At 40.4% G+C, this 9865-nt stretch overlaps 1 pseudogene; it reads right to left on the reverse strand.

The window, feature by feature from the left end:
• Positions 1 to 8823: 8823 nt before the first annotated feature.
• Positions 8824 to 9285, reverse strand: LOC138806665 (cytosolic iron-sulfur assembly component 2B pseudogene; annotated as a pseudogene).
• Positions 9286 to 9865: the final 580 nt, after the last annotated feature.

Genomic DNA, 9865 nt, shown 5'->3' on the forward strand with positions numbered 1-9865 from the left:
AAATAATAAATACTGATAACTAATAACTGCCGTATTTGAGAGAGGGATATTTCATTTGTTTTATCTTTATCCTATCTAATATCCATAGCCACCCCCACAAAGTATTTATTATTATTATTCTGCTTTTTTAAAATCCTCATTTCACTTATCAAGAAATAGGAGTCAGGAAGTGGCGCTGTAGCTCAAGTGGTAGAGTGCTAGCCTTGAGCTGAAGAGCTGAGGGACAGCGCCCAGGCCCAGAGTTCAAGCCCCACCACCGACAAAAAAAAAAGAAATAGGAGTCAGAGAGATTAAGCCACTTGATTAGAGCCACACAGCTAAAAATGAAATTAATATGACCAATAAGAATACTATCTGAGCCAGGTGCTGGTAGTTGATGCTTGTAATCTTAGCAACTCTGGAGGCTTATACCTGAGGATCTTGGTTGAAGCCAGTGTGAGACTTATCTCCAACTAACCACTAAAATGCCTCAAATGGATCAGGAGCCCAAGTGGTAGAGTGCTAGTCCTGAATAAAACAGCTGAGGGACAGCACCCAGATCCTGTGTTCAAGCTCTAGTACTGGCACCAAAAAAAAAAAAAGAAAAGAAAAAGATTTCTGACCATCCCCCAAGACAAATTCATAGTTTCTTGCCCCTTTGTCAGAACCTCCTTTGCTAGCAGCCAGGGAATAAGCCTGGCATCCTGTGTGACACCCCAGGCCTGACCCAGATCCTTGGTATATATTGACTTCCTACTAGGTGGCTTGAGCTCCTGGAGGGGCTGAGTATAAGGTCCACATGAAGGAAGAACAGCCAGTGTCTTTGATTTCTCTGGAAACAGAACCAAGATGTCATATATGTGTCATATGACAGTGACTCATGCCTATAGTTTGAGCTATTCAGGAGGCTGAGATTTGAGGATCATGGTTCAAAGCCAGAAAGTCTTATCTCCCACACACCAGTCAAAACCTGGAAATGAAGGTGTATTTCAAGAAGTACAGTACTAGTTTGAGGCAGAATAAGCTAAAGGGAAATTTACATATGCATGTGTATCATACATGTGTATATACATGCATGTGCATATATGTAGATTGGGGGATATCAGGCCTGATAGCTCAACAAGAACTCATGTTGCATCATTAATCTGTAGATTGGAAACGCAGGTAGAATTTCTACTTTGCAGCTAAGTGACAGAATTTGGGTAACTTCAACTTCCTTCTGAAGTTTATCGAGTCATTGAGTAAAGGCCATTCCTTTTAGGAAAGGTAATCACTCTTCTTTACCCAAAGTTTAAAATTACTTGGACTTACCCATTTAAACTTTACCCATGTGATTAAAATGGTAATCACATCCAAAAGTATTTTCGTAGCAACATATACTGATGTTTGCCTCAAAAATGAGGTACTACAGTCTAGCAGAACTAATATGTTAAAATTCATCATCACTAACCAGGTGTTGGTGGCACATGCCTGTAATTCTAGCTACTCAGGAAGCTTAGATATGAGGGCTGTGATTATCCCCATTTTACAGATATAGAAATAGAGACAAACAAATTCAAATGACTTGTCTTTGATGTCACAAATTAGTATATGCCAGAGCTGGGTCTTTTATCCTGGTCTTTCCAATTTATCCTTTCCAATTTTATCCTGGCCTTTCCAATTTGCTCACCCTCAAATAATACTCCATTTGTGTGTGTAGCCTTTGTCATCCCCTACCCTCACCCTCCTTGCTTTCTTTTTTTTTTTTTTTTTTTTGCCAGTCTTAGGGCTTGAACTCAGGGCCTGAGCTCTGTTCCTGAGCCTCTCTTTGCTCAAGGCTAGCACTCTCCCACTTGAGCCACAGTGCCACTTCTGTTTATGTGGTTCTGAGGAATCGAACCCAGTCCTTTATGCACACTAGGCAAGAATTCTACCACTAAGTCACATTCCCAGCACCATACCCTCATATTCCTCTATCATGGAATCCACAACACCCACAGTTTTGTGATCTTGGCCCTGGGTGATCATTTTTTCTGTGTTCCAGTGGCCAAGGTAATCATTACCTGTCTCTTGGGTCTGTTAGCAAGTTCACATAGCAAAAGGTGGGTTGGTTCCTGGCCTATATAGTCAGCAACCCATTAAAGTCAGCTGTTATATTGGGTAAAGATGGCAACCTATGGCTGGGTGTCTCATTTAGTGGTAAAGCCTATATTTGTTTAGCATGGTGAGGAGGAAGAGGGAGGGGAGGAGAGAGGAGGAAGAACCAAGAGGAAGAAGAAGAAGAGGTGGAAGGTAGCTAGGCTCAAACCTATAATCCTAGCTACTCAAGTGGCTAAGGTCTGAGGATGTGTTTCAAATCAGCCAGGAAGGGAAGTCTGTGAAACTCTTACTCTAATAAACTATTCAGGAAAAGCTGGAAATGGCACTGTGCCTCAAGTGGTAGAGCACTAACCTTGGTTGAGCCCAAAGAGGCTCAGGGCCAGTGCTCAGGAACTGAGTGCAAATCCCATAACTGGCAAAAATAAATAAATAAATAAAACTGGAGGTAGAAGGAAAAGAGGCAGATTAGGTTGTTAGTCATATGTTTTGATGTTGTTGCCATAACAAAATACTTGACCCAAATAAGGGAGAAAGGATTTATTTTGCTCAGTGTCAAGAGATTTCAGGCAATCAGAACAAAGCAGAACAACTCATGGAAGCCAGGGAGCACTGGGAGGGATAAGAGGGAAAGAGAATGCCTGGATTGCAGGCCCCTTTGAATTCCATATGGAACACCAGCCTAAAGGATGGTGCCACCCGCAAGCAGGAGCGATTTCTGCTTCAGTTAATCTGCTAGGGAAGGTCCCCCTCCCCAGATTGGTGCTTGACTAATCAGCTGGGTGCATCTAAATCCAATTAAATTGATTCCAATTAAGTTCAACCTCAAGGTTAACCACCGCAGAGGTCAACTTCATTTGTTTGTATATTTACCTTCCTTGTTCTTTCAAAACTCACCTATCATATGTCATTCTGGAGGGTTTTTTTCACTATTAGACTACTTTGTGTGTGTGTGAGTGTATGTATGCATGCATGCATGCATGGACATGTGCTGATTCTGTGGCTTGAACTCAGGCTCTAAGACCTCTCCCTCAGCTTTTGTGTTTAGATAAGGTTGATGCCCTACCATTAGAGCTAGGCTTCCACTTCTGGCTTTTTGGTGGTTCATATGAGATAAGAGTCTCACCAGCCAGGTTATAATGGCTCACACTTGTAGCTACTCATTAGGCTGAGATCTGAGGATTGAGGCTCAAAGTCAACCAGAGCAAGCCTCTTATCTCCAATTATCCACCAGCTGTAATTGAAAGTGGTAGAGCACTAGCCTTGAGGAAAAGTTGTTCAAGGCAACACCCAGACCCTGATTTCAAACCCCATGATTGACAAAAAACTAAAAACTCACTAACTTTCCTACCTGAGCTGGCTTTGAACTCTGATCCATAGATCTTAGTCTCCTGTGTAGCTTGGATTATAGGTGTGAGTGAGTCACTGGCACCCAGCTTTCAGACTCTGAGATAATGGATGTTCCTAAAATTGCCAGAACTTTTTGTCTTTAATGGAGCCTGCAAGATGCAGAATAGGGTCAAAGCTGGGTGTGGAGTGGCTCTGCCCAGTGAAGAGGGTAGAGGGGAAAAAATAAAAGGTCAAAGACAGTTCAAAGAAAGGAACAAAAGAAACTGAATATATTAGTTATATACTTAGGGTTTCATTATGACATTTTCATATATGTTTATAATGTATTCTATTCCTTATTCTCTTCATCATGATGTAAAATAATTTGGACGTTTCATTGTTTTATTTTTTTTATTTTTATTTTTTTGCGTATGTGGTGCTGAGGAATCGAACCCAGGGCCTCATGCATGCAAGGCAAGGACTCTACCACTGAGCCACCTTCCCAGCCCTCATTGTTTTATTCTTATACATGCAAATAATATGTTTATTCTCTTTCTGTCAAAGTATATAGAACCATTTACAAAAACAGTGCAATGAAGTAGGTTAAAATTATTTTAGGAAGGAGAGTGAATGAGGGAGAATGATTGAGTGGGGCTGATGAAGTAAATTATATTATTGTATTGAAATATCACCATGAAGCCAGGCGCCAGTGGCTCATGCCTGTAATCCTAGCTACTCAGGAGGCTAAGACCTGAGGATCATGGTTCAAAGCCAGCATGGGCAGAAAAGCAAGAGCAGGAAAGTCCAAAGAGACTCTTATCTCCAATTAACCACCAGAAAACAGGAAGTGGTGCTGTGGCTCTAGTGGTAGAGTGCTCACCTTGAGCTGAAGAGCTCAGGGACAGCGCCCAGGCCTAGAGTTAAGCCACATGACCGACCAAAAAAAAAAATGTTACCATGAAACTCCCCTGTATAACTGATAGATGTTAGTAAAAATATTTGTTTTTTAAAAAGAACAGTTGATAGCCATACATAATGATACATAATGGTGAAACTACAGGTAGTAATATCCTAAAATAAATATATATACTCTCATCAATTTTAAGTTGCACTGTACTAGAGTTCCTTGTAAGGTCAATTTGACAATAGAAATGTAAGTATCTATGTAGAAAGGAAGGGGTGTAATTATCTTGTGTGCAGATAAAATTATCTTTTTATTTGTGCAATCCTGGGCCTAAAACTCTGGGATAGTGTGTTATCCCCGAGATTTTTACTCAAGGCTAGAGTTTTCCCACTTGAGCTGTTGTTCCACTTCTGGTTTTTTGATGGTTAATTGGAGATAAATCTCATATACTTCTTTGTCCAGATTGGCTTTCACTGTAGTCCTCAGAAGTCAATCTTCTGAGAAACTCAGATTATAGGCAACAGCCACTGGTGCCCAAAGCTAACATTTTCTTTTATTTAGAAAATCACAAAACTCATTAAAAGTAATTATGGTCAATAACTGAATTCACTGAACTAACAGGGTATAATGTATGTATAAAAATAATGAACTTGCTGGGAAAGTGGCTCAGTGGTAGAGTGCTTGCCTTGCATGCATGAGGCCCTGAGTTTGATTCCTCAGCACCACATAAGCAAAAAGAAAAAGCCGGAAGCATTGCTGTGGCTCAAGTGGTAGAGTGCTAGCCTTGAGCTGAAGAGCTGAGGGACAGTGCCCAGGCCCAGAGTTCAGGCCCCATGACCGGACCTCCCCCCAAAAATAATAATGAACTTTCCTTTGTGAGCAATGAACAATTTTAAAATAATGTAGGGAGTCAGTTCTGTTTATACTAGTATAAAAAATAAAACATTTTAAAATAAATTGATCTAAAATGTAATCTCGAAAAATGAAAAGTGCACTGTATAGCTAGTCTTCAAAGCACCCTGTTTTTACCTGATCCTTGCCTCCTTGCCTCTCAGTAATTTACTTTTATAGAAGGAAATTATTCTTTCCTTTATATTAGTATAGATGCTCTCAATTTGAAGCTTATACTTACAAATATGCCCTATGATCTCCATTTTTATGAGGAATAGATAAGGTCCACAAAAGAGACATGGAGATCCCATACACTGGAGGACTGAATATCAGGCATGAACGTTTCCTATCCAGTCTTTCCAAATCATACTTTATCATCCAAAATCACAAGAAACCTTTAAGAGAGAAGCATGGAAACTCAGATATGAGGGAGGGAGACAGTAGATTTATTGCTGATTGATAAGATCTGGGAAGACTAGTTAGAGGTCCCTTAGATATATAGCCTGGAGTTACTGAGTGGAACTTTTAGGATCAGACAAGAGGTAGGAATTCAAAACAATGTAGGGCGTGCAAAACAAGACAAAAACAGACTGGATTGAGGCAAGTGATAAAACGTCACCACAACTCAGACCTACCCTAAACTTCATTCCTCTACTCAAACTCATATTCACCCTGATTACAGCAATCCAGCATTTCTTGAAGGGCAATAGAAGTAATATACCATGCTCTGAGAAACTCCTGTAGGAGTTTCACTAGTTAGCTGAAGAAATTAATGAAGAAAAGGCAAGTAGAACACAGCAAATTTGCCAAAGGTCTGAGTTCAAGCAACAGGACCAATAGCAACAAACACATTAAAGGAAAGGCAAAATTCAGAAATAACCAACCAAAAATGCCTTATTGTTTCATTGATGGAATTTGGTAGTTTCTGGGAAATTAATTAATAGATTTTTGAGAAATCTAACGACACAAGCATTGTGTTTTATATCTACCTAACAGTCATACCGTTTCATTCCAGTGTATACATTTGAGCAGTGGAAAATGATCCAAGAATCAATTTAGTGGCTGTGACTATCTTTACAGTGAGAGGGTAGTTATTCCAAAATTTAAGGCAAAACAGAGACATAACTTACATTCAGCAGAACATATGTGTTAAACAAAAATAAAAAATGGAAACAACAGTCTCATAACATCAATTACATTATTAGAACAAAGAACTAAAATGCCAACTCATTTAATGCTCCCCAAACATTTCCTTTCTCTGTTTGGTCTTGGAATTTTTCAGGAAGCAAACTGATTTTTCAAGAAGAAACTCAACTTACAGTTGGGAGAGGAAGGTCCCCATGCATCTAAGCAAGCCTAGGGTCAAGCATTGGTCCAAGCTCTGCAAGGAGCCAACTTCCTCAAGGATGGCTCATCACTTTGTGGGAATTATAATCTCAATTGCACCTAGATACTTTGAATGTATGTGTGTGTGGGGGGGGGGGTGTTAGATCCTTCTGCATGTGCACCTCCCCACCCATGATTGGTGTTTTCCATTTATAAATTGTGGTTCCTGGCCCTTTGCATTGCTGTTGGAAGTGCTCTGAAGTTCAGTTTTGCATTCAGTAGGTGAAAGCCCCAAGGCAGGCACTCAGCCTCTCTTCAGTGGACTTTGGGAGTTGTAACTGTAAGAGATCTCAAGCTACAGATCCGATGTCAGGCACTAACTGCAAGTTGGGCACAGGACCCGGTGGTTCTACCTTGCAGGTGTTCCTCCAGTCTGGGGTGGATGATTTCTTTGGGAGTCATGAACTTGTGCTGCCATTAGCCTGTGTGCTTCCAGACACCAGAATCTGGCTTCTGAAGCTCCAAGAGCAATTTGGGTGTTTTTCCAGACTAGAAAACCCTGGAACTTTATGTTTATTATTTATTATGACCTAGAGATTTTGTTGTTAACCCATGTGACTTTAATTCACTTTGCCCTGCTGTAACATGAGCATGGTAACAATTGCAGTAAAGTGTGTGCCTTGAATCTTCTTATATTGCAGTTCTATTTTGGGGTTCTGTGTTGTTTATCTGAGAGGCATTTTTACTCTGCTTCTGTTTGTTAGCCTTCTTAGCACTTCTGGCTTGTTTACTCATGTTTGTACGTGATCTTGTTTTTAGGGAAAGGTCTATGTGGGATATTGGAGTAGTGTGTGCTGGTCCTGTAGTTTCAGGAATGAAGCCTAGCAAGGAGGGCACCCTACAAATAGAAATCTCCCTCCTAAAGAACAGAGGCTGAAAAGCACAGGAAGGTGAGGATGTTTTTACCTTTCCTTCCCTTAAGCAATAATTGGTTCTACTTCTTGAAGCAATCACTTGATGCTTTTGAAAGGAGCAATCACTTGCCGCTTTTGAAAGGTTTAGACCAACTTTCAGGAGGGAAGGTGAGCTGAGCTGAGGAATAAGCCAGAGCATAGTTATCAGAGGGTACAGGAGGGTATGGTTTAGGGTAGAAGGAAAACTATCACAACTGAAAGTATCGGTCTAGGTACCAATCCCTAATCCAATTCTCAATGATTTATTCAGCCTCTTTCCACAATTATTTATAGTATGTGATCTGTCATACTTATCTTCAGTGCCCTGTCTGTGGATTTGCTGATGCCAGCTCTAACATGTTGGTACTTCCTGGCAGTTCAGAGAGTTGAAGAGACCGTTGGCCTTCTAAGAAAATTTTAGAAGAAATCTTGAGAAAATATATATTGCTCAAGGTTGTATGCTTTTAGATGTTATATATCCTGAAGATTTAGCTAGTTTTACCCATTTGCCACAATCTTCTTTAAAAAGTATTAATTCACTTAGGAAATTCCTTTTAGAAATTGAAGTTAATAAAGCATAAACATTCCTTAAAATACCTTATAGGAACATGTTGGTCCTATTTTTGTGCACTTCTTATGGCATTTACAACTTTAAAATGTTACTAACATGGATATTCTCTACTGTTTTTTTTTTTTTTTTTTTTGCAGAGGGGGGGTGTCAGTCATGGGGCCTGAACTCTGGGCCTGGGCGCTGTCCCTCAGCTCTTCAGCTCAAGGCTAGCATTCTACCACTTGAGCCACAGCGCCAGTTCCGGCTTTTTTCTTTTTGCTTATGTGGTGCTGAGGAATCAATCCCAGGGCCTCATGCATGCAAGGCAAGCGCTCTACCACTGAGCCATCTTCCCAGCCCCTCTACTTTCTGTTTTTGATAAATTACAATTTCTCCAATAGAATAATGAGCATATTTTACACCACTTAAAATGAGAGAGTGCCTAAAAATATATTCCAAAATAATTGATAAACTATAATTAAATGCCCTCTTTTCGTGTGCTAGTCCCAGTTCTTGAGATCAAGGTCTAAACACTATGAACTTCTTTTGCTCAAGGGTAATGTTTACCACTTAAGCCACATCTCTACTCCCAGCTATAATTGGTAGTAATATGTCTAATAAAATAATCTGAAATAGAAATTTTTTAATGAATATAAATTAAAGGTTTATTACAAAATGCAAAATGTTAATTTCTCATTGTCAGTGATTCAAGAAAACAAAGTCATGACCCCTGGATGCAGCTGGGGCCAGTAGAGACCAGTGTGCAGGCTGGGAGTCAGAAGCCAAGCTTAAGAACGAGCTGACAGACACTGATTCACAACCTCTAGTAGGTGGGTGTTCTCCAGGGCAGCTGCTACTCACTCCTTATCTGCAAGCTGTTTGTTCACTGCATGCTCCGCGGCATGGGTTCCTGGGGTAATGTGCACATCCATCTTGAAACGCTGGGGAAGGGATCGCAGAAGCTTGACTTTGACAGACAAACCAATAATAGTGGCCATGCTGCAGTGCAGAATGGTGGGCGTGAAGGCCACCGCCACTGTGCTCTCAGGGTCACTAACCTGAACCCGAACTTGCTCTACTACGTTCAACTCCTCTAGGGTCAGGGGATGCCCTGGGTCATTGATGGAGCGAATAAGATCGAAGATCTCTGGTGCGTCAATTCTGTCGGGAACCTCCTCGTCCTCCTCCCCTGCAGTCACGGGCCGCTCCCCAGAGCGCTCATCGATGAGGGGGTTTGCATTCTCCAGCAGGCCACTGCCTCCGCCACCGCCCACCATCCAGCAACTGCGGCCAACCTGAAATAGAAATTTTTTAATGTCTAAGGAGTGATGTTCTGTCACTTATGTTTATGATGATAGTCCAAATCCCAAAAGAAAAAAAATGCCCACCCTGAAATATATTTCACTCCTGGTGTCAAGCATTGTGAATATAGACACATTGCCAATAATTAAACCTTTTAAAGTTTTTTAAAGTATGAAAGCATTCAGGTGATGTGGACAAAACCAGTAGTAAGATACAAACGTTGCTTTAAAATGATTCATATTGTCTTTCCTAAAACATCCTCACTGAAATCTGTGGAGTAGATTCTCATTCTTTGCAAATGTCACCGTAAAGTTCATTTTTTTTTCACCAATAGAGAATTCAACATAATTATCTCTAATTTTATTACCAAACATTTATATAGGTGATCAAGGACTTTGTAGGTCTATGTGTTTCTGTGTTCTCTCACACAGAGCAATTATGTATGGTCAGTAAGATGGTATTTCAGATTTTACTTCCTTTTTTTTTTTCCTTTTTTATTGTCAAGGTGATTTGCAGAGGGGTTGCAGTTACATAAGTAAGGTAATGAGTACATTT

This window comes from Dipodomys merriami, unplaced genomic scaffold, assembly GCF_024711535.1.
Source record: "Dipodomys merriami isolate MVZ:Mamm:240054 unplaced genomic scaffold, mDipMer1.0.p SCAF_403, whole genome shotgun sequence".
Taxonomy (NCBI): Eukaryota; Metazoa; Chordata; class Mammalia; order Rodentia; family Heteromyidae; genus Dipodomys; species Dipodomys merriami.